This window comes from Biomphalaria glabrata, chromosome 4 (assembly GCF_947242115.1).
Source record: "Biomphalaria glabrata chromosome 4, xgBioGlab47.1, whole genome shotgun sequence".
Classification (NCBI taxonomy): domain Eukaryota; kingdom Metazoa; phylum Mollusca; class Gastropoda; family Planorbidae; genus Biomphalaria; species Biomphalaria glabrata.
This window is the reverse complement of record NC_074714.1, coordinates 42137477-42164047: the sequence shown is the minus strand read 5'-3', so window position 1 is coordinate 42164047 and position 26571 is coordinate 42137477. Positions and strand designations below refer to the sequence as shown.

The window sequence follows — 26571 nt, the reverse complement described above, 5'->3', positions numbered from 1 at the left end:
TTGACAGATTGCTCGGGTGGAGAACATAAACATTTAACATGCCATTACTAGCCATTCAAAAAAACAATGAAAGACCGTAGGGGCGTAGCTGTTAGCTTCAGAGGACGAGGATTTAGAGTAAAGTAGCCGAAAAATTAAATAGACATGACAATAAATCAAATGGGGGGGGGGGGGGTAGGGACAGTGCATGTTCATGAGAGGCAACTTATTGATAAAAAAAAAAGAGTGAGGAGAGAGTTTTTTTTTTTTTTTTTTTTGGTTTTGTTTTAAGCCTACACACGTGGGTTCACATCTCTATTTAAAAAAAAAAAAAGTAAGCTACGCCAGTGAGTAGATCTACTTGTGACATCTGGTTTACAGGGGCATGACACTGTGAAATTAAGTGAATGATAAATAGAACTAGACAATCTCTCAAGTAACGCCCCGGGACAAAGGTGAATGGTAAGAGCATGGTAAAGATTTGATGCTGGCTACTGTGGGGGAGGGGGGCGCCCTGGGAAGCGCATTTATCACGTGCAACTCCTTACAACATGGAACTGTTTAAATGCGCCCTCAAGTTACCCCCCCCCCCACACACACACACACACCTTTAGGTGAACGTGAGTTGAAAGTGATGAATGGAAACTAGGAGAACGAAGAAGTATAGCCTTTAATAAGATAAGATTATTTTATAAATCCAAACAAATAGACATGTAGTTAGATGCACACCCCCTCCCCCTTTAATCATCATTAGCAGCACAACAGTTGACATGCAAACATTACAAAAATAACAAAATTGTAACAGGAAAGAAAATGGTAACGTTTTAATTATTTCAATCCAAATTGATTGCGTGATTGTGAATGTTAAAAAAATATATAAAAAAAAACAAATTAGTGCGTCTGTGTTTGGCATTTATACATATCTCCAAAACTTGAGAATGAAATACCTTAACTACACAGACTAAGAGCACACACTTTTCTATCTCTTTTAACCCCTTTGCCTAACAATGTAATTGTATCGATACTTCACGTGAGATCAAAATACATTTAGCGATGGAACTAGAAACTCAATCAATGCGAAGTGGCATAGATCTATATAAAAAAACACATGTCTTTAAAATAGTTTACAACACAACTAAATCAATAGGACAACAGCACAGAGATAATACGAACAAAATATGTACAAAAAAAAATGTCCATCTGAAACGTCACTTTATATGCCATATGGCACATCACTGTACACGATCGCTTTGATATTAACATGTCAGAAAATCGATTCGACTTAAAGCAAACCTGTAACATCAGAAACTATATTTTTCTAATCATACATGCTGAGTCAGTCTATCTCTGAGTCCAAATCGATCATTTAGAAAAAAAAAAAGAAGCTATCAAGTGTATCACGTTAGAATTAGGAAACACCCGTAACGGTTTGGAAAGAGTCCTATTAGCAAGGAGAGAGCACTAGAAGAGCTGTTGGGAGCAGAAGTGGTAGCGTAAGAAATAGTCAAGGGACATAATCACTGTGGATGACATTCCTCCAGGTAGAATTCGAACGATGAAGTATTCATTTCTACTAAGTAAGCTACTAGACTAGATCTAAAACTCTACATTTATATTTAGTCCGTTGTTAGCCTCGGCAGTATGGATTTCAGAAATAAAAAAAAAAACACGGTTACAAAGACACGGTTCCAGAAAGAACATCAAATTCTATTAAAGACAAATGACCGAGAAGAATGGAGAAAGAAGATTGACAGATCTTATGTGGTGCCCCGGGGGTCCAGCAATCCAAAGGATAGGTGCAAGTGGATGTGAAGTAAAATGTGAACCTGGCCTAACTGATGTTTTATAATGAATATGTAATTGATGTAATTGTTTTGTAAAGGGTCAATCTCTTATTCAAAGTCTCAAGAAAAATACATTTCCGTAAAAAAAAAAAGTGTACTATTTTACAGGTCAGAGCACTGCAGTTTACGCGATAATATGAAAAACTACTTATTAATTGTTGTTTTAAATTCTGTATAGCTTATATGCATATTAATTTTTTTTTCTTTAAAAAATGTGTGTAAATGTAGTAGTTAGTATAACATAACTTACATAACTTAGCAATACAAATGTAATAAAAAAAAATTTAGACACAGAATCTAAAACCATTTGCATAAATATGTTAAAAATATGGTAAATAGAAATATCCCTTACTAAAAAGCTTCCCATGTTTGTTACTATTAGTTTGCTACTTTTATGTGGAAAAAAACTGCTTGCATAAGTGATTTAAAAAATTAGATTTTTGGCTTTCAGAGAAGAAAAAAGTATCCGTTGCATCAAAACTTTGAATGTCTCTATAAATTATGGTGTCAGATTTTCACTATCATTTCTAGTTTACGAAATCTAAACGGGAAGGACGGATGGACAGACATTCCACACAAAACTAATAGCGTCTTTTCCCCTTTCGGGGGCCGCAAAATCCAATAAATAAATTTAAAAAGTGGCACCTTTATGTTCTCACTCATAGCATAAGATTCGCGATGAAGCAATATCGATTTCAATAAATACATTGCTAGGAAAAAGCTTTCCCGTGTACGTGTCGAATTGGAACCCGTAGGAACAAAACAAAACTATTGGATTGGTGTTGAATAATTTGTATTGTGTTAAAGAAATTATCTAAACAATATCAGTTTTATTAAAGTAAGAAAACAGATCTATACTGTAAACTTTGTTACCATAAATTAATTTGTTTCGTGACAATTTAACAAAAAAAATAATAAATTGCGCAATAGCTATACCAAAACAAAACAAAAAGCGAACTTAATGTACGATAAAAAGTTGAAAAAACAAAACTCCAACTGTCATATTATCGTGTAAGAGTGGAAAGTCTGTAGAAGTATAGATCTAAGTGCGCCAACCAGGAAAGAATAAAAAATGGAGTAAACAGAGGTGTGTCTGGTGGTAAGTAAACTGTAATACTGCAAGTTCCCCATGTGTAGAGTAAGTAAATATGCATTGTGTGAAAGACGTGTTTCAGCGAACTTGAATAAGAGAAACTCTTATTCGTCTTATTATAAATGACAACCTGAGACCCAATCTACCAGCAAAACAATAACTGAGGATATATTTTCGTATTGGTTCAAAGTGTTGTTCTATCATCATGCTGAAACAATAAACTAATTGAGACAAAGCAAAAAACGAATTCACGGCGATGGATCGATGTTTTAAGCTAAACCTCAAGGAATAAAAGATCTTGAAGAGTTCACTAAATATCCAGAGGGTCCTGTTTGAACGCATTATACTATTCCGTCCAAAGACACTAATGTAAGACATCTAGATTCCATTTTGTATCACTCATAGCATCTCTTTACTTAACGAAACAAACAATTAACAAAACGGCTACGTGTTGAGAGAACAGATGATCTTACACCCTAATTAAGTCTAGAAAGGTTGGTATATGTTCACAAAAGTTAGATTCAGTACAGCACTTTCAAACCCCTGGATTCGACCACGAAGAGTCAAAAGAAAAATGAAAGTTGTATACAATGAAAATATTTTTTTCGCTAAAAGCCAGTTTATCGGATAATTTGAGTAATGATCAACTCGCCCCTCACTACTGTTTAATAGGTCTATTACTAACTATTCTCTATGACGACTTAAACCAAAGATTTGAAGACATTCTTAAGTTGGATATCCACGTCTAGGCATTGATCGCAATCACAAAGGAATCCATTCTAATACAGAATATATCCGAAAACGAGGAACCTAAAACCAATGTTTGAACAAATTATAGTTTCAAAGACACCTTCCCGTTTTATATCCTGCATTCATTGGGTCAGTGTACAGTAATTGTTGACTGCCTTCCCGTCTTCTTAGTTGGATACATTTTGCACAATTATTTCTTTTACCTGACAACATATGAATAAAAAAAAAAACAATAAGTTAATGAACTATTGGTAATTAATTATATTGCTTTGTAAATCGAAGGAAAGAAATTGTCTTGACTGAGGTGATTTTATAAACTGAATTAGTCCTCTTTAAAGGTCGCCGCTTTCAAGTAAGTTTGAACCAAACAGCTATACATTCTATTTTCATACAGAGTGGTTAGAATGGGGAGGCTTGAGCCATGAACTAAAATTTAGGTCGTTCCTTTTTTTTTTTTTAATCAATGCTTTTAAAAAACGAGGACGGTAAAATTCACGCAGATATCCCTTTCTTCCCCCCCCCCCCCCCCCCAAACCCATTTCCCCAACTGGTCTAGATAATAAGTGATAGAATATTAGCGTATTGAAAAAGCTAAAAGCCTGAACTAGCGCTAAACAAAACAAAAAAGGTAAACAAATATTTCTAATCGCAAAGATTTATTGTTGGTCTAGATCTATTACGATTCCATGACTGATCCAATCTGATACAGCGACACTTTGTCTATGTTTTCTGTTTTTCTTGTTTTTCAATTTTATCTTCGACAAAAAAAAATAATTTCAGTAAACACACTAGCAACAAAATTTTATTGTTTTTTACATCTGTAATTTATATACTATGTATTTATGTAGCTTTTCCACTAAGGAGTCCGTGACCAAATTTATAAAGGTGTCCCCGGGTAAAAAAAAGTTAGAGGACCTCTGTTCTAACATAATAAATCTTGAAATATTACAACTTTAAAACATTGCTAACAAAAACAAGTGAACGCCCATTATTTACCAATATACATTACACTGGTTTGAAGTATCCGGTAATATAAACCATGATAGCGGCCGTTAGCATAAACCAAGACATATAATAATGCTTAGATGTCAAGGCGAAAAAACATGTAGTGTGGTTGTATGCTATAGTAACATACCCTGAACAATACAATACCATGAACAATACAATACCCTGAACAATACAATACAATGAACAATACAATACCCTGAACAATACAATACAATGAACAATACAATACCCTGAACAATACAATACCCTGAACAATACAATACAATGAACAATACAATACCCTGAACAATACAATACCCTGAACAATACAATACAATGAACAATACAATACCCTGAACAATACAATACAATGAACAATACAATACCCTGAACAATACAATACCCTGAACAATACAATACCCTGAACAATACAATACAATGAACAATACATTACCCTGAACAATACAATACCCTGAACAATACAATACAATGAACAATACAATACCCTGAACAATACAATACCCTGAACAATACAATACAATGAACAATACAATACCCTGAACAATACAATACAATGAACAATACAATACCCTGAACAATACAATACCCTGAACAATACAATACAATGAACAATACAATACCCTGAACAATACAATACAATAAACAATACAATACAATGAACAATACAATACCCTGAACAATACAATACCCTGAACAATACAATACCCTGAACAATACAATACAATGAACAATACAATACCCTGAACAATACAATACAATGAACAATACAATACCCTGAACAATACAATACCCTGAACAATACAATACAATGAACAATACAATACCCTGAACAATACAATACCCTGAACAATACAATACAATGAACAATACAATACCCTGAACAATACAATACCCTGAACAATACAATACAATGAACAATACAATACCCTGAACAATACAATACAATGAACAATACAATACCCTGAACAATACAATACCCTGAACAATACAATACCCTGAACAATACAATACAATGAACAATACAATACCCTGAACAATACAATACAATGAACAATACAATACAATGAACAATACAATACCCTGAACAATACAATACCCTGAACAATACAATACCCTGAACAATACAATACAATGAACAATACAATACCATGAACAATACAATACAATGAACAATACAATACCATGAACAATACAATACCATGAACAATACAATACCCTGAACAATACAATACAATGAACAATACAATACCATGAACAATACAATACAATGAACAATACAATACCCTGAACAATACAATGCCCTGAACAATACAATACCTTGAACAATACAATACCATGAACAATACAATACAATGGACAATACAATACAATGAACAATACAATGCCCTGAACAATACAATACCTTGAACAATACAATACCATGAACAATACAATACAATGGACAATACAATACCTTGAACAATACAATACCATGAACAATACAATACAATGGACAATACAATACCCTGAACAATACAATACAATGAACAATACAATACCCTGAACAATACAATACAATGAACAATACAATACCCTGAACAATACAATACAATGAACAATATAATACCCTGAATAACACAGAGCCCTGAAGAATGTTGGTGGATTTGTATTTGAAGACACGTTCTTTTTTTAAATCTTCAAGTGTGTCCTTGACTTATCTCAAGCCATAGTGTGTAGTAGCGCAACGATACCCTGGCTAGTCTTTAAACACAACTGTACTTAGCTAGACTTCAGAAAATTAAGCACCATAAAAACACCGTGTTGCAGTAACGACTTGAAGATCAAGTCAACACTAAGGCCTACTTAGTTGAACATTTGTTTGTGTGTGGCTTTCGTAATCACTGGCACCTATGCAGTATTTATTTTAACACACATGATATCAATGTATATAATTTAGGATATGTTATGTTTTTAAAAAAAAATCAGGCGAGAGATGCAATCCAATGAAGGCGAAGCGCGTGTTAAAGCCTCAGGCCATATCTAAGAAAACAGGAAACATAAATACAACTAATGAATAGTCATGAAATATGAAGCAGTCATGAACTCTGAAGCACACATGAACTCTGAAGCAGACATTTGGAAAAAAAAAAGTGGCGGGAAACAGAACAATGAAATGCTTAGAGCCAGAGTACATCAATCTAAGTTCTGCGTACTACAAAAAAAAAGGGGGGGTGGAGGGCTGTAATACAGATTTCATAAAACGTATGTAAAAGATCTAAAGTACACAAATTAAAATTTACTCCAGGATAGAAATTTCTCTACGCGCTCCTGATTTCTTGAATATACAATACAATGGACGAGCTGATGTGTAATTCAATTACATTTAAAACAGTGCCAATACATTCCCAAGCCAGCATCCTGGTTCCATTATGCTCACAACTAGATTTGTACAACAAAAGCACTCAAGTAATTATTGATAATACATGGCAATGTGTTGGATTCCCAAGATTAAGGACGATACTCAGCAATTAAAAATTTGGAAAATATAGGTGAACAAACACCCTTTCATAAAGTCTAATGTGAATGTGAAAAGCTTTCCATGATTGTTGACCGCTGACATCGTCAAAATTATTGACAGGTGGGTAAAAACCGTCTCAAAAGGACCAATTTCATACAGGAATCTCAAAACCTAAAAAAGAAACACCAACTTGAAAAAATTACTCTGGAATCCTCGATACACTATAATGAATCTCCACCCTGGGACGAAAGCCCTCTTCCTACTATAAGGGACCATATTGAAAACATAAAAAGAAAATCTGATTACAGACCAACAGAGCTCAAGGAAATAGTGAACTGTTTTCTACATAACAATTACTCTAGCAATCAGTGGATCAGAGTTTACACGGATGGCTCATCCCATAAAGCCACCACAAATGGAGGAGCTGGAATACTTATCGAATGGCCAGATGGAGGAAAACTAGAAAAATCCTTTGCAACTGGAGAGCTCTCTGACAGTCACAGAGCAGAAAGGGAAGCACTAGCACTAGCTGCTACCATGCTAGCAAATCATCCAAGTTCCCCTCACAGTCAGATTGTCTTTCTAACAGACGCAAAAACAACCCTCCAAAGCCTGCAAAACTCTGATTCCCCTTATATTAAAAACCTCAGAACAGCACTCACAAAGCTCAACCACAACAGCAAAAAAAACTGTTATTCAATGGATACCAGCTCACATACAACTAGCAGGAAATGAGAAGGCTGACACACTCGCCAAGAGTGGGAGAACAAACTCATAAGTAAACTCTGCACTCTATCCAGAAGAAATGAAGAAATTAATTGTAGATAAAATAAATGAGAAATGGACGAGCTCCCATCCAAATCACAAGAAAGATGATGCTTACTATAAGCTATCCCGACAAGACCAACGTCTAATCTTTCGACTCAGGACCGGACACAACAGAATGCGACAACACATGTTCCGGAAGCTCAAAATTGGAACCAGTGAAATCTGCCCATGTGGAGTATCACCAGAAAATGCCGACCACGTCCTCCAAAACTGCTCTCTCTACCAAGAGGCCCGTATAAGACATTGGCCCCAAATCACCCCAATAGAAAGAAAACTATATGGAGAGCTCCCTGATTTGGAAACCACTGCGCAGTTCATCTCATGTATTGGTCTAGTCATATGAACACTCCAACATAACAATGAGAACGATGAAGAAGAAGAAAATTGACAGGTGGGTGACGTCATCACACCAATCACTGATCGTCACACTTCGCCAGTGGCGATGACGTCATGATCCACGATGGCTTGGAGGTATCCCGACAAGACCAACGTCTAATCTTTCGACTCAGGACCGGACACAACAGAATGCGACAACACATGTTCCGGAAGCTCAAAATTGGAACCAGTGAAATCTGCCCATGTGGAGTATCACCAGAAAATGCCGACCACGTCCTCCAAAACTGCTCTCTCTACCAAGAGGCCCGTATAAGACATTGGCCCCAAATCACCCCAATAGAAAGAAAACTATATGGAGAGCTCCCTGATTTGGAAACCACTGCGCAGTTCATCTCATGTATTGGTCTAGTCATATGAACACTCCAACATAACAATGAGAACGATGAAGAAGAAGAAAATTGACAGGTGGGTGACGTCATCACACCAATCACTGATCGTCACACTTCGCCAGTGGCGATGACGTCATGATCCACGATGGCTTGGAGGTATCCCGACAAGACCAACGTCTAATCTTTCGACTCAGGACCGGACACAACAGAATGCGACAACACATGTTCCGGAAGCTCAAAATTGGAACCAGTGAAATCTGCCCATGTGGAGTATCACCAGAAAATGCCGACCACGTCCTCCAAAACTGCTCTCTCTACCAAGAGGCCCGTATAAGACATTGGCCCCAAATCACCCCAATAGAAAGAAAACTATATGGAGAGCTCCCTGATTTGGAAACCACTGCGCAGTTCATCTCATGTATTGGTCTAGTCATATGAACACTCCAACATAACAATGAGAACGATGAAGAAGAAGAAAATTGACAGGTGGGTGACGTCATCACACCAATCACTGATCGTCACACTTCGCCAGTGGCGATGACGTCATGATCCACGATGGCTTGGAGGTATCGACCCAATGTATCGCAGACTGGCGCCAGACCGAGCTAATACCAAGATTAAACGAGATCTACATCCAGAACAAGAATATCGTCGGCGCCATAGAGAGGCTCGTGGAAGTAAACGGCGAGTGGCTTTGTGGAATATTGGATGCATTAATTTTAGATACGTCAATATGGCTGTTACATAAAGATGGGGGAGCCGAGTACACATCCAAGTTTAGAAGGAAAGAAATGTCACACAGAACGTGAAGAATCCACGCTGCTCCAATGGAAACTTTTGCCCAAAACCTGCTAGATACACACACACACACAAACACTATTAGCGCGATTGTGATGGCCCAATGGCGTTCTCGTTAGATAGTGAACAACGAAATGAAACGAACTGTACTTCTGCCCCTTGGAACTGTGGAAGTATATGAGACGAAAGGGAACTGACTTCTATTTTGTTTTATGGGTGCATTTCTATACTGTCTCAAAAGTTTGAAATGCGCTAAATCAGTTCTTGTCACAGTGTGAGGGAGATTTGGGGTAAATCGTGGAAAATGGAAGGGAATGGAAATCATGCACAGTGTACAGGTATCTGTGGTGAATGGTGTAACAGCCAGAATTTTGGCGGCAACTGTCCATATATTAAGTGTACACTTAACGTTAGGTAAGCATTCATCTATCAAATATCGTTTCATTCTTTGTATTTTATTTTTGTCTTTTGAAAAGTGGTGTATCGAGGTTGCCAGGCGCCCTGAGCAGCAAGGCCTGTTAGCATCCCTCCTCGTGTCTCTACATTATGTACGACTTCATTCATATTTGTAAAAGCAGTTTCCAGTAAGCAATACAATCTTACATTCAATGTAGGGGAGTTAACGAATGTAGCGAAAGAAAGAAATCTTATATATAATATCCATTTTGGCGTCAACTTAGCTCCGGCGCCAGGGGCGCTGCCCCACCCTCCCTCCCCTCATTATGTCACTGTTTTTGAAAACCTGCTGTATTGTTGATTAAGATTTTTCTAACAAGACCACGCTTAGTGTAGTTAGCAATATATGAAGACATCTGCCTACATAATTTAGTACAAATAGTTACCATTTGTTTGTATTGACAACTGGACGTTCTAATGGCTTCAATCTTATCATTAGAAACGTTGGTGTTAGGTTTTGTTGTGGGTACAAAATCCTGCATTGAATAAGCAGTCATTGTGTCTAAACCTAAACCACAGTTTTGACTGCTATTCAGACATCTATAGTTTACCCTAGTGACATCTAAATTCTGGTTACATGGGACCAAAAAACAACAACTATCCATCCGTGCTCAGAGGTAAGTTATCGGTTACATCTATAAGTCTAAGACTAGAATCATGTTTTAGTAGGACTTCAAGCTAAACCTAGCACGTTCTATTTAGTGACGGTTTCATTCGGGGTTTAGATCAACTTAGAAATATGTGGATCAACTTAGAAATATGTGGATCAACTTAGAAATATGTGGATCAACTTAGAAACATGTTGTTTTTTGTATGCTCCAAAATATGACTAGCATTACAAGTAGGTCATGCCTTAAGATCAGGGCTTCCCTAATTTATGTTAAGAATCAAGATCTATGCCTACTGCAGCCTACATACGGTCAATTCAAACATAAACAAAGGCATTTCTCGAGCTAATTTAAGGATTCATTAACGTTCCATAGGACTACACGATAAAAATGAAAAATATCTTTTTAAAAAAAAAGACAATAAAAGGAACAATTTACAATTTTACGGTCAGCAGTGAAGGTGACTTAAGAAATACAAAGTAAACATATATCGCATTTTCAATGCTACCCAGGCAATACTTCTGTTTCCCTCCTTGAGTAACAAAAGCTTTACAGGTTAAGAAGATCGAAGTCTAGGTAGATCTTAGTGTTCTAATTAAAATTAAGTAAACTATTTCAGAATAAAATTCTGACATCAAGCTTAGGATCTATTGGTTCAGTTACATATATATATATATAATAAATCTATTATTATATTATCTAGATATATTGATACAATTTACGCCGTTTGTTACAGATAAGTCGTGTGCATATATACAAAAATGTGCTAGCAGTCCACAAAATAGACTTGTATAGATTTGGGTTTACATCTAGATCTATAGACTTACTAGGTCAGAACCTGTGAATGAATTTGTGTGTATGTCTGCACACACCATATGGTTATGAAAAGCGATCAAAGAAATCCTTTCTTGAACTAGCATGCAACAACATTCCGTGGATGTTTACACTAATGCGTTTTTAATCCACAGCCCTGACATCATGTGTATATCAGAGAACGACAGCCGTGATCTCAGCTGTCTCGTGTCGCAAACAATGGCACATACACACACATCTACGCACACATACAACTCGATGGACACGTTAACGGGTTTAAACACCACAGAAAGACACGTGAACTGTAGGCCTGATTAGTAGCGTACCTACCAGACTATCCTTATGTAGAGGAATTTCACTTTAAATGGAATGAATTGTGTGTGGTATATATCCTTCCTATCTCACGAAACCCACATTTTAATAGAGCAAAGGGGGGAAAAACATTCTATAAAAACTATGCCGTTAGTTAGAAAGGGGGGGGGGGCAAGATCTAGGCGATAGACCGCCCCGCGGAGCACGCTGCATAGTGCGCGGTACCTGGGCGAGGCGAAGTTTTTTTTTTTTTCAGCCTCTCTTGTTTGGAGACAAGAATGAACGTTGCAGAGCCTTCTCAAACTGAATGGAAAATAACAGGAGTGCCCAAACATGACAGGAGTGCCCAAACATGACAGGAGTGCCCAAACATGACAGGAGTGCCCAAACATGACCCAATCACCGGATGAATTATCACTTCTGTCATTATTTTCTTTTAAATTGTGATGTTTTTAATTCCTATTTTTGTTTCATGCTTGCTTAGTTTTATTTATGCAGGCCTATTTATTTGCTACCAGATCTAGATGCACTTGAGAAAAGTTGAAACACTTATATGTTGATTTATTCCTCGACGTGAATAACTCAGTGTTCGCAATCTTGTCAACAAACTGGAACAGTCATAGGACAGATCTAGGCCTGCAACAGACATCTAGAGCGTGCTAGTCAACAGATCTACAAGAACATCATAAAATATGTATTAAGCAGGTCAACAGCGGAATAAATCTGGACTTAGTAGACGAAACTTTCAAAGAATACAATACAAAAGAATTTAGTTTTAGTTAGTCATTTCTCTTACCACAGACTAAGCAATAACGTTTGTGGATATCACCAGTACATGCTAATAGAAATTAAGTTCAAGATTGCCGACTTTCTTACAAAAATAAAATAAAAGAATCATAAACAACATCATAAAATCCAATTCTCATTTAGTCAAACGACCAAAGCATAAACTAACACTTCTAATTCTAAAACTAATAGCTATGCCATCATTTCTTCTTTCCATCTATATAAACTAGAGGTGGCCGAGAGGGGCATTGGGTTCGAATCTTGGTGAAGACAAGGATTTTGATTTTCGGAATGTTTAGGGCAACCCTGAGTCCACTCAACTCTAATGGGTACCCAACTTTTGTTGGGGAAAGTAAAGGCGGTTGGTCGTTGTGCTGGCCACATGACACCCTTCTCGTTTACCGTTGGCAAAAGAAATACATGACCTTAACATCATCTGCCCTATAGATCCCAAGGAAAAAAAGGAAACTAGATCTGGATATAGCCAGCTTCTCCTTCTCTGCCAAGTAACGCCTGGATGAGAACCACTAGGAAGAAACGCCTTCATTATAATATTATTGTGTTAAGTGAGTCAGCACGCGTCTCATTTCAATTCGGAGTCATTCATTTCTAGGCCATCTAGAATGTACTGAAGACCTCATCAAACTAGTCGTTCAGGTTTCAACCAGTATTCAAATAGTCCAAACTAGTGAAGATAACCGGCACGCTTGAGCGTACTTTGTCTAGTTAGTAGGCTTGGGGGGGGGGGGAGGGGTGAAAGAGAATTCTAGTAGAAATTAAAAGCAAGAACCTCAAACCAGATACTTAAGCAAAATATACAAATACTTTAAAACTTATCTCAGGAAAGAAATCAAGGTTTATAACTATATATCTCAATAATGTAGAATTTATTTTCCATTTTCGATATCAAACAAAATAATTAATTACCGGCACCAATAATAAATCGACTGATTGGTTAATTTTTTTAAAAAGTTTATTAGGTACAATAAATAATTGTGTCATTTTGTAAGGTATCGGTACAATAAATAAGTGTGTAAAGTTTCAACTTGATCCAATAAAGGGTGTGGAAGAAGTAACTGTACAATTATCTAAAGAAATGAAACCCAACATGTTTAACCATATCTCTTAATACTGAATGATTAATTTCCATTTTTGAAGTCAAAGAAAATAATTAATTACTGAAGTCTATTTGGTTAGAACATGAATCTGGAGACTATTTACTTAGACCATACATAAGAAGTCTATTTAGTTAGAACATACATCTGAAGTCTATTTAGTTAGAAAATGCATCTGAAGTCTATTTAGTTAGAAAATGCATCTGGAGTCTATTTAGTTGGAACATACATCTGAAGTCTATTTAGTTAGAAAATGCATCTGGAGTCTATTTAGTTAGAAAATGCATCTGGAGTCTATTTAGTTGGAACATACATCTGAAGTCTATTTAGTTAGAAAAAGAATCTGGAGTCTATTTAGTTAGAACTTGAATCTGGAGACTATTTAGTTAGAAAATGCATCTGGAGTCTATTTAGTTAGAAAATGAATCTGGAGACTATTTAGTTAGAAAATGAATCTGGAGACTATTTAGTTAGAACATGAATCTGGAGACTATTTAGTTAGACCATACATAAGAAGTCTATTTAGTTAGACCATATATCTGAAGTCTATTTAGTTAGACCATATATCTGAAGTCTATTTAGTTAGAAAATGCATCTGGAGTCTATTTAGTTAGAACATGAATCTGGAGACTATTTAGTTAGACCATACATAAGAAGTCTATTTAGTTGGAACATATATCTGAAGTCTATTTAGTTAGAAAATGCATCTGGAGTCTATTTAGTTGGAACATACATCTGAAGTCTATTTAGTTAGAACATGAATCTGGAGACTATTTAGTTAGACCATACATAAGAAGTCTATTTAGTTAGAAAATGCATCTGAAGTCTATTTAGTTAGAAAATGCATCTGGAGTCTATTTAGTTAGAACACACATCTGAATTTTCCTTTGAACAAGTGACCACTCCGACCTTTAAACGAACACAAAACGACGTCATTTATGAACAACCCTTTCTTTGAAGAAAAACTTGAAGAAACAAGCGAGAGAGAGTGAGAGAAAGAGCACTTGTTAAAAACACTGGGTCAATATTTGCACTTGACAGTGGTCACTAAAAACAGTTGAACTAGTGACTCCACGGTGGACAGAAGGTACCGGAGAGCACATAAGGTAGACATTGTGAAGGACACATTTATGGCAAGGGGAGAGAGCTACGTGTTTTAATTGTACAACCAAGTCTGCAGAATGTTTAGCGAAGAAAAAGTTCATTACATTCATAATTCAAAGAGCATCTGAACAATACAATATTTAGAGACTGAACACATTGTAGTAATTATTAGTGCACATAATGAACAAATAGAAATGATTGTTGTTATTGACATACTTCTTTAAAAGACAACATTAATTTGCAAAGGTAGAAGTCGTGGATGAGTCGGAATGCCATGGGTTGAATTTTAGAAGATAAAAAGAAAAGAATGTTTTTTTTTCTTTCCAAACAGGAACTGAATACAAGATTTCCCACCAAGCGAATGACATTAACGAGGAAATCAATCGTCAGTTAGTAATAGAACACAAAGAGTTCCTTTTTTTTTTCGCTTCCTTATGGAAACTTTTTAAGTTAACTCACAATAGTCCAAGCTAAGAAACTTTTCACCAAGTACATACATGTAGGTTAAATAATTAACTGGAGCCAGACAAGAAGCATGCGCAAAACCATGTTTAAAAAAAAAAAAAAAGAGAAAAGTCATCGGTGACTTCTAGGTGGGAAAAAAAGAAATGACACAAAAACGTGCAACGTCCCCTTCTCCAGTTGAGATGTGGTGAATAACGTAATGCCCGGGGAATGCTTCTCAGCCTCACCGCGGTGCTCGGGTGGAAACGGTCGTTATAGGAGATTAGGCCAATAGGGAAGCACAAAAAAAAATAACAATAACCCTTTGGGGAGAGACCAGTCGTAATAGAAGGCCTGAACACTAACCTGCAACGTCACACTCTGTGGGCAATTTAGACCAATAGCTCGTTGCCACGTCACATGTGTACAACATGGCAATAAGCTATTGGTCTAAACTGCCCACAGGTAGTGACGTTGCGGGTCAATGATAAGGTCTTCTTTAACGAATGTGTGTGTGTGTGTTGCTGAGCCGCAGACCATATATTGTGATATATTGTGATACATGCATACGTAGGTTATGGGTTCAAGGCTGCAATGATGACATACGTGAAACGTTATTTTGACATTACTTTTCAGCAAGTCAGCTACATTTGTGTTGAGAGTCATTAAAATTAAACAAATAAAATATAAACTGTTCATTTTTACAGCAAATTGCATTAGCCAGACATGGCTGACAGGTTGTAGTTTTTTGTACAGTCTCACTAGAAAGCAGACGAGACGTCCTTGGTGATAGATTCTTTTGTTTTAGATTAACCAGGAGATAGCATTCACTGATAAGAACAAATGCGCCAATTTCGTCAAGTGGAACGCTTAACTTCCTAGTTGTGTAGGTTACATTTAGGCTATTTGCTGTTGGCAATATAACAGTATAGTACAGTGATTTACAAGCCTTTTTTTTTATTTGAATTATCTTTTTAAGAAAACGTCATTTTAATTGCTGTAATGAAAACTTCAATATGGACCTAATAAAAACTTTAATTATTTGAGAAGCGTTTGGAATAAGGGAGGTTGATACATGTCCAAAGCCCTACAGACACACACAAATATATGCGCGATATTTGACCTCAGATGGATGCTCACGAGAAGAATTGTAACAGGCCTTGTCTATAAGCCAAATACATCATCACTTGTACCGGTATAAGTTGACTCTCTCACTGTTCTGTTTAGTGCAAACATAATGTATCAAAGATGTTTGCATACATTTATTATGTTAATTGGGTTGTGATCTCAAGTAAAATGTACACTTTTTCATGGTGACCATTTGACTTAAACGTCGGGCAGTGATAGAGTCAAATATTAATTGGATCATGTTTCATACAGAACTGTTTGTTTACGTGTAGGTAAATCTGATTATATTACTGCTATTACGCTCACACTATGGTACATGAACATATACTTACACATTATCAATTGAAAAACAATATCAGTAGAATATGGAATGTTTCATTTCAGATACACTCACAATTCCCAGTCTTCCCAGCCACAATTAATCCCTTAAGAAATCTGTCGGGAGCTTAACCTGGATATATGTGTTCATGTCTAGTTAGCATAACTCCAGTCACAGACAGGTTCGATAAGCCATTAGTTGAACAGACGTGATTGATTTATAGTTAGCATGAGAACGGTAAAGACAATATCATTCACAGTCTAAGAGCCAAGTAACACAGAGCTAGTCTATACTTGTAGTTTACATAGGCTGCACATTTTTCCAATCTTTTTCAAAGACCAGAAAAAAACAGTATATTTAAGCTTTATCTGATCTACGGGATGTGTACAATTTGTAGAAATATACATAAGACAGCTGAAATAAATGTTATTGTAAATAATTGTAAATTGTAAATAAAAGTGAACTGTATTTTAGTTAAAGAGATGTATTTGTGACAACAAGGCACTCCTATGCCGAACTGATGTTCTCAAATACGTCCTATGCCGAACTGATGTTCTCAAGTACTAACTCAATCATTCCTTAGGGAAAAGAATAAACCTTAACAGAAAATTCATTTAACATTTAGTATTTCCAAAACAATTCAATAGTACTCAATTTGAGTTTTAAAAAAACGCATGTAGAAGTTATTTCCCTTTTTCGATATCAAATAAAATAATGAATTACCAATACTTAATTAACTAATCGGTTAATTTTTTTTTATTGATCCATGCTTTGTTGGGTACAGCAAATAAGTGTATAAAGTTTCAACTTGATCCGAGAAAGGGTGTGGGAGAAATAACGTGTACAATTATTTAAGGAGACAAAACCGGACATATTCAACCATATCTGTGAATACTAGAGAGTTAGTTCCCCTTGTTGGTATCAAACAAAATAATTAATAACCAGTAATTAATCGACTATTTTTTTTTCTTGATTTATGAATAATTGTGCAAAGTATCAACCTGATCCGACTGAGTTTGGGAGAAATAACGTGTTCAAACATTTTACCAGACAGAGTAAGTTGATATGAAGCTTTGTAACTACGTACTGGCCGCATAATTATCTCGGTAATGTCAGTCATAGAAACAGCAGCTACCCCTAAAGAAGCATTGGTTGAAAGTGAACTTTAATTTCTTCAAGAAACGAATTCTTTATTTTTATAATATTAATACGCTTTACTCTAGTAATATTTGTTGCATAGACATTATTTTGTCACAACACAAACATTTCGTTTCATTCCCTTAGGCAAAAAAAAAAAACTGAAACAACGAAGCCCACCAGGCACAATGAGCAAGTATTACGATTGATACTCTACCGTCATGTTTATCTGAAGCCGAGTGTCATGTTTACATGTGTGTGTCAGTCAAATACGCCAACAAGTAATGCATACCGTACCAAGCTAGAGCAAGGCGAAGATTTGAAAAAATGCTGTGACCAAGCAACAAATCTGAAGTGTCAAAAAGCTGAAGTGTCGTTATCTTGTGCCGATATTGGTTTAAAACGGGAAAGTCGCAATATTTGCCAATGAGTACATGATAGTCATATTAAAATTTCTGAGTCAAGAAGGTCGTGCCTAGACTAGATGTCTTAAAATGAGCCAAGATTATTTTCAGTTTATAGAACACTTCTTGAAAAGTAGCGCCCTACGAAAAGTATCGGATTCGAGTCCAGATAAAGCTTAAAATAAGAAGTATAAATTATAAAGTCCTTCCTCACTGCTCTATAAAAGCACGTACAACAAATACCCTGCCTCAGCATGGATCAATAAAACAAAAACAGACTTTTGTCGGTGTGCTGGACACGCATCAACCTTTTTAAACCAAAGTTGAGCACAACTTCAACAGCTCTATGTTGTGCTGGGTTTCAAAAGATGAACTTAAAAATAGAAGATGCTGAAGACGAGACAATAACATTGTTGAGACTCTTATTGCCTAATAACAAAAGGAGGTCGAGCAAAATAACACAACAGGAGAGTCGCCGGGAAAGACAATAAAGGATAATATGGGGTAACGTATCAAAACGTCTTCAATCTAAGCTTCTATTGTATTTTTAATAAGGTTATACCAACTCACTCTGGTAAAATGTTTGTACACGCTATTTCTTTGACACCCAATTTCGAATCAAGCTGAAATTTTGCACAATCATTTCTTTTACCTGAGAACACAAAAATCAATTTAAAACATTAACCATTAGGTTGAATAACTATTGGTACTTAATTATTTTGTTTGGTATCTCGGACAAGGGAAAGAAATTGTACTTGACTGAAGTGGTGGTATAAGCTAAATTAGTCCCCTTTATGGGTCGCCGATTTAAAGTAAGCTTGAACAAGACAATAAATATACATACTATATAAACTTCTATCTTGAGTTCAAATTCAGGTCTTACTTTTTGTTATTTGTTTTAAAAACGATTACGGTAGAATTCACCAAGATAAACCTTCCTTCCCCCCCCCCCCCCCAATTTTTCTCAACTGGTCCAGATAAGTGATTGGATCATAGTGTATTGAGAAAGCTAGAAGCAGGAAATAGCGCTAAACAACATCAATTGGTAAACATAGTTCAAATCCTGCAGATGTTGTTGTTGTCTAGATCTATTACAAATATTTAATTACATGACAAATCTAAAACAAATTGATACAACACACGTTGTATAAGCTTTGTTGTTGTTGTTGTTTTTAAATATTTATTTTTTGTTGTTTTTCTTGTTTTTCCTTCTGTACACTCGTGGTTTAAGAAGTGTTTTTTTCCAAACGACGCTTTCTTATGTGGTGAAAGCATAAGTTCTATGACAAAATGTTAGCATTAAGTTTGTTGGGAACTCCAACTATTGAAAAAAAAAAAAAAAAAAAAAAAAAAGAAGCAGACTATAAACAGTACGTTACATGCATAGTTTTCAGAGACTATTATTATAAACCCTTTAATTTGAGATCCCGGCTTTAAAAAAAAACAACATTCCAGCGCCTACTTTCTCACCAATGAACACCAACTTTCAAGGTGTTTCTGTAAACATTTACCACGGTACAAAGGATTTACACGTGGGTTTATTTTTATAAGCTCTTACAATGAATTCATTTAAAAAATAACAACGTTTTTTGTTTTAATGGTTCTCACAGCGAGATGGGGGGCGGGGGGATACACTTAGGGGAGTGAGACAGATTTGTTTGAAGTAGGGCTTCAACTAGGTTTCACTAGGTCGGGGGTAGGGTAGGAAAAGAACTTCGTTTAAAAAAGTACTAATTCGCCAGCAGGGCTCAAACAGGATGTACGTGGGTCTCTCCCCAAACTAGATCTAGGTTAGTAAGGGCAAGAATTTAGAAATGAGAAAGGGTTGATACATTTGGCTCACAATATAAACATTGGATAGTAAGTGTGGTTAACTTTAGCACTGGGCTCAAGGTGATTTCAAAGAAAATCAGACATGAAACAGTAACGCACTGGGAGACAGGGCCTACCAGCTAGGCGAGAAAAGACAAATTATTAAGCTTTTCTTTTTTACTTTAAATAGACATTTTTACAAATATGATTGCTTCTTGTATGCTTATACCGATGATCTTTTAGACATGAATACTTCTTGCAGGCTTGTATTGGTGGAATTTTATGTCTGAACCTTTCGTTTCAAGTGGCACTTAGGCTCAGCAATGGCGTTCATTAAGCTAAGCGAAAAGTTAAGCCTAGCCCATTGTGCGATGCAAGTAGGAAGACACTGACATGGAACGTACACAGTAAAGCTTGAAGTATTTAGCTCTAATAAATTACAGACGCGGCCCAACTTACAAAAGAATTAATAGACGAGCATAAGTCGAGTAAGGTTCTTGAGTTAATGTTTTCTGTATACAACGCGAATAAAAGCTATAGGCCTAAATAACCAACTATAATAAGGGTTAAAAATTTAAAATGATATTAACAACATATTTCTGATTTTTTGTACTGACAAACATTTCTGAGACCAGCTGCATGAACTCTAATTTCAACGTATTAAGTTCACGGGTTAATATTATTTTCTTAAATTAAAATCTAGCCCAGGAACATAGATCCAGTTTCTGGTATTGCCAGACCATTATGCGTATATGAGTGTTTGTAAAACACATCTAGCAATAATTCAAAGCAGAAGTCTCAATATGCGCCAAAGTCAAAAGACACAATTTTCCAAAGATAAAATTAAGAAGATGATTGAATGTTAAAAAAAATATTTTTAAAAAATATCAAAACTATTTTCTTTAAATTAGAATAAAAGTACAAAACTGTATCTATTTGAGAACCGCTGTGTTAAAATAAATACAGCGCAACCAGAGTAAGTAAAGCCTGCTGCTATCACTTTCATCAGCGAGTACTGTTTATAATTTTCCATCCACCAGCCGTCTGTATGACCCCAGGATACATTGAACAGAAGCGGAGGGAAAATGCTACTAGAAATGAACCTTTGAATCTCTGCTGATCTAGGGGCGGATACACGTTCCGATTCCTGAGAAGGCCTGTCAAGACCTGAACCAGATACCGAAATGAACAGACAGCGAAACACGCCCTTGATATGCTTCAGTTAAGATTGGAGAACACGACCTAATGCATTAGCTACAGGAGAATCTGTGTTGATACTGACTTGTTTTAGTATGTTGTTGATATCATGTTGGGTACAAAGAAAAGTAAGGGTTTTAGAAGTATTTTCAGAAAATAGTTCCATTTAACAACATTGTTGTAGAAAGAAATGGGAGACAACTGACACAATTAAAAAACTTGATTTTTATTAATACCGGATTATGCTCTCTTGTCAGTTCATAAAGTATCTAAATGTACATGTAATGTACCACTCAGACCATATCATCTCATTAGCTGAAAGGAAATAAAACCAGTCTGTCACCAGGACAGGGATCCCGCCTAGCAGTAAATCAGGAGTCAAGTCAACAAGTAACATGAGCTGGAGAAGGTCACACAAAATTTGTTTCAGAAGGTTCAAGTGGGCACCACATCCAAAGTCTGCTATTCAGGGATTACCTCATCACTGTACTCAATCCTTAACACTTTGAGCACCCAACAAAGCCGCTATCTGTGTTTATAAGCCATAGAAAGTTTGCACTTAAAACAATGAAGTACTTTTAATTAAGTGTAATACTTGGAGAAAATGAAGTCATTCCATCCCATCATAATAGTTAACTTAACAGCTTTCTTGCAGATTCAAGGAATTGTTTTTATGTATCTAAATTACAGACCGTCTGCAATGGCTATTGCAGTATTATTTAAAAAAGAAAAAAGATAGATTGTATCAGCTTTTTATCTTTATAAAAGAAAAAGTTCAAAAACAAAAAAACTTTTCTAAACATTTCTTATCAATAAATGTATCATTAATCACACCTATTCCATGCCTTTGTACTCATGTTATATGGAGAAAATGTTTTTTCCTTGGCAAAATAGATATCTGAACACTTCAACTGCTTTTAATTTATGTGTTTTCTTGTTTTTCTTATGAATCCATAGGAAAAGTGTTTTTCTCTTGTGATTTGCAATTGTAATAAACTTTGAAGTTCTAGGATTATTAAAAAAAAATAACATGTTCATGTAAACAGATCTCAGTTTTTGAGTCAACATTCAATACATGCTTGATAATTGGAACAAATTAAAGAATTCTGTTTTTTTTAATCTATACATGTATGTGAAAAATTTCACATCTTGATAATGTGTTAATAGGAATTAAAGATTTATCAAATTTATCAAATGTTTTCTCTTTGTAAAGCTACAACTAGTTGCTTCATTTTCAAGCCATTATAAGAAACAAAAAAATGTAAACCATTATTGCAGCATCATAACTAGCATTAAAAAATACAGCTCTTTTATTTTAAAAAATGTTATAATCTAATAATATTAAATTTTTTATCTCAAATAATATTAATTTTATCTCCGATAGTATATGTTGAACTTACCAGTCTATGCTGAAAATACTCTCTTTGATAATACTTTTCAATCACCAATTCAATACTTTAGATGCGTGATGTGATATCCAAAACAGCAAGAATATGGTTTTGATTTCATAGATGAAGAAAGGTGTAGTCTTGATCATCCACCTTAAGTTCAAAAGATTATTTTCAATGAGTCACCAAGACCAAATAAAATTTCCTAACTTTTGAAAACTACAAAACTAGTGCCTAGAAATATATCGTCCACTGGTGAATCAATGGTTGTGTTTGTTGTTGTTGTTTTTATTTTCTATCACTACAAGTTGAAAAAGCAATCAAAATCTGATACCAAATCAGAACCTATGCTCTTTACTCAGTAGTTTAAGCAGTAGTGTACAGCAAGACATGACATAAATAGTTTAGGTCCTCAATAAGGTCCAGTGGCGTAGCTAAGGATTTGGGGGCCCCAGGGGGCTTGACCTCTTTAGAAGCCCCTGCATTTTGACATTCGACACAATGACATGATATAATGACAAAATATTTAATGTAGAAACAAATTTTGGACACTCATTTAGGGGTCCCCCTCAAGTGGGGGCCCGCAGGGATATTCAAATTTGGACCTCCCTCCCCCCACCCTAGCTACGCTACTGATAAGGTTCCTTCAGAGATGTTATTTCTAGTTTTAGCCAAAGAGGTGAGAAGGGTAACAAATGAAATATAGTTAAAAGTAAGGTATCAGTAAAGTTTTAACATTTTTATACAACTACGTCAAGTTGTGCAAAAAGTCATGAACAATATTTATGTGTCACACTCCAGTGTACAAACCAAAAGAGATAGAGTGGGCTAGTCACACATGTGTATAGTGTATCGCTTGTATCATTGCTCATAGTCATTAGTCCTTATTTGATGTGTGTTTATTCTTAACTGGATTACTATTAGATCATTTGTATCTTTATTGTATTTTTTTTTCAATTATAATCTTTTCAAGTTGTAATTGTACAAGAAGTATTATATTCAATTAAGTCTGAAAGTATTAAACTCAAGAAAATTATTATTATGCCCTAGTGATGTGTTGGATAGATTTGTAGGCACCTCTGATGTCAGATAATTGTGGAGAAGATACAATGCAAAGCAGCTCTCTTCAAAATGCAACGTGACAATATAGAAAATTTGATTATAAAATGTTTGGGATGGTTAAAGCCATCCACTTGGGGAATATAAAAGATTCTTTGAATAAATACTAGATCTAATATGTATTTCAAGTAATTGAAATATAATGAAAGAGATTGTTCTGAAGTGAAATATAACTTTTTATAAAAATTTTATTTTATTCTACAATTAGAAAAAAAATATGAAAAGGTGGCAAAGAAAAAAATCACAAAATAAAGTCTTACTTTGATTAATAGGAAGAAAAGATAACAAAATCTTAAATTTTTATAATTTTAAAACAAGTACTTTCTCCATTAAGTATGCTAGCTTTCTATAACTTTTAAAGGGAAGAGGAAGAGGCTAATCATGCTAACTATCTCCACAAACACACACACACAGAATCCTCTTGCATTTTGATTTAGGTGGAAAACTTTTTAGTCATTTATGATTTAGTACTCTCAAAAGGTAGAAAATTGAGTTTTAAGACACTATTAATAAATAGTTGTAATATAAACTAATATTGAAGAATGACAATAACTGAATCAGTTATTACTTTTACTTACACAAAAAAAGTAGGCCTATACTACTGGTATTGCAATGTCTTTTGGTAAATAATGTAGCGATACATACAGACTACTCAAATTTCTTTGTCACACACTAAATTTGTCTTATTGTGCGTGTGTGTGTGGGGGGGGGGGGTCATCAGCATCTGCTTTAACCAGGGTCCAATCCCAAGGGTAGCTTGCTACACCACTGGTTACTGGTAAACATTACATTACTGTTAGTAGACAAGTCGATCTAGATCTATATTATATATAGTAATACAGATCTAACTGTAAAATGGATCTAGTGTTAGTAAGATTCGGATTTAGTAACTAGACTAGATCTACCATCAAGATGGATCTGCTATGATCTAGACTAGATTTTTTTTTTAAATATAGATTCTAGTCTAGTTTATCCCACGTAGATTCTAGTCTTATTGTAGCAGGCCATTATTAATATATTGTAATATAAAATCTATAGACTTTAGATCTACTACTCTAGTCTAGTAGTCATCTAGTATTAGTTTATACATGTCAAAAAAAAAACCAAAGAAATGATAATCAATTTTTGTAGGAAAAAAAAAGGAAAATTATGTTTCTGTAGATGGATAGACTATTGAAATAGTGCAAACTTGTAAATACCTTGGGTACTATCCTAGACAATAAACTAAATTTTACTGCAAATACTGATTATATCAGCAAAAAGGGGCAGCAAAGATTATGATTACCGTACTGAAAAAACTGTCCTCGTTTAATGTTAGCGAATAGGCATTGGCTATGTTTTACCACGCTCACATCTGCAATATTTTAAATTTCAATATCACTGCCTGGTATGGCAATCTGAGCATTAAAAATAAAAATAAACTTCATAGAATCCTAAATGATGCTGGTAAAGTCATTGGAAAAAAACAAACCCCATTTGGGCAGCTCTTTGAGACAAACATCCATAAAAAAAAGCTAAAAAGATTCTAGAAATAAAAAAATCACCCTTTGGGTCAGGATTTTGTGATTTTACCATCACAAAAGAGATACAAGACACCGATAGGAAATAAGACAAACAGACACAAAACACTATTTTGTTCCTCTGCCAATCAAATAATTAAATAGAAACAATCTTATATAAACTATTCACATGTAAATTATGAGTGAGTCTGTGTGAATGTACATTTTGTTTTTTTATAGTTATAGTGTTTTGTTTGGTGTAGTGCACAAATAGTAAGACAAATTTCCTTACGGCTTACGGACAATAAAGATTATTTTATTATAATTATTATAGAGTTAATAATTTAATAGATATATATAAAGAGTACCATAGACTGATACTGAGTGATAGAGTGTGATGTCTTACTGACTTACTCACTCTTAGACTTACACGTAACACTGTATAATCACACTCACAGTAAAAGAAAAAGTCTCAGTCTAACTCTTTAAACTAGTTTAAACTTAAACTTTTACACTTACTTACTAGATCTACTTAATACTAGTTCTTCTCTCTTAGTAGATCTAACTTCTTCAATCTTAGTCAGTTAGTGATAGTCATATTCATAACTCATATCAATGATTTGAATAATAAGTCATACTAAACATTACATAAAATAACATAGACGACGTAGTCTGAAATACAGAATAGTCAATAGTCAATTATAGTCTGAATAGATAGAGAACTACGATTACTTAGTACATATCATGATTCATGATCTACTCATCTAGATCTACTAGACGTAAGACGATAATCTTTTTAAAGTAAGTATGAAACTTTGAGGCTAGTTTACGTACTTCTAATCTAGAAGCGTAGAGCTAGAGATTCTAGATCTACTTGTTCAAGTTGTGGATCTAGCTTGTTGCTAACATTAAAGGGAAACTCCGATAGTTTTTCAAATTTTAGTTATTGACATATTTAAATTCTGCGTAAAAAGTTGTAATAGTAAACATTATATCATTTTTTATTTAAATGCTCGGAAAATTTTATATTTAATAAATTAGACAGAAAATTCTCCACGCCCCCAAAAAAACGGGGTTCTGCGAGATGTTTTTAGTTTTTAAAAACGTGACGTCACGAAGGTGCTGGCTAAATATAGATCTAGACCTATATTATCGATAAACTCTCTAGTCTAGATCTAGACCTATCGGATCGCATTTATTGTTACGCTTCACAGCTAGATCTAGTCTCCACGTTGATTTATAATCGGTCATTGTTTATAAACCTCTATTTCTACTTGAAGAAAATTAAATATTGTTCTTCAGCTTGTTGCAGTAGTTCCAATCACAAAGATAAAATCAGCAAGTATGCTGATACAGAAATTAGTGTCTCTTTTCATTTGTTTCCAAGAGATGAAGTTTTAAAGGGAAA

At 35.0% G+C, this 26571-nt stretch overlaps 1 protein-coding gene across 5 annotated transcripts in view; it reads right to left on the bottom strand.

Annotated features, from left to right (window-relative positions):
* The window catches only part of LOC106052374 (protein FAM107B-like), a 54278-nt gene extending 27976 nt beyond the window's left edge, over positions 1-26302 (bottom strand). Inside the window, exons 1-2 of one of the 5 annotated variants that reach the window (XM_056027472.1) lie at positions 25998-26302; positions 22558-22698 (exon numbers count right to left, since the gene is read on the bottom strand). The gene's annotated coding sequence lies outside the window, so the exon portion shown is untranslated. Of the gene's footprint in view, positions 1-11413; positions 11690-11729; positions 11886-16620; positions 16759-22557; positions 22699-25997 lie in introns of those variants that run through there. The other 4 variants (XM_056027476.1, XM_056027475.1, XM_056027473.1 and 1 more) reach the window with 4 other exon arrangements.
* Between the last annotated feature and the right edge of the window lie 269 nt (positions 26303-26571).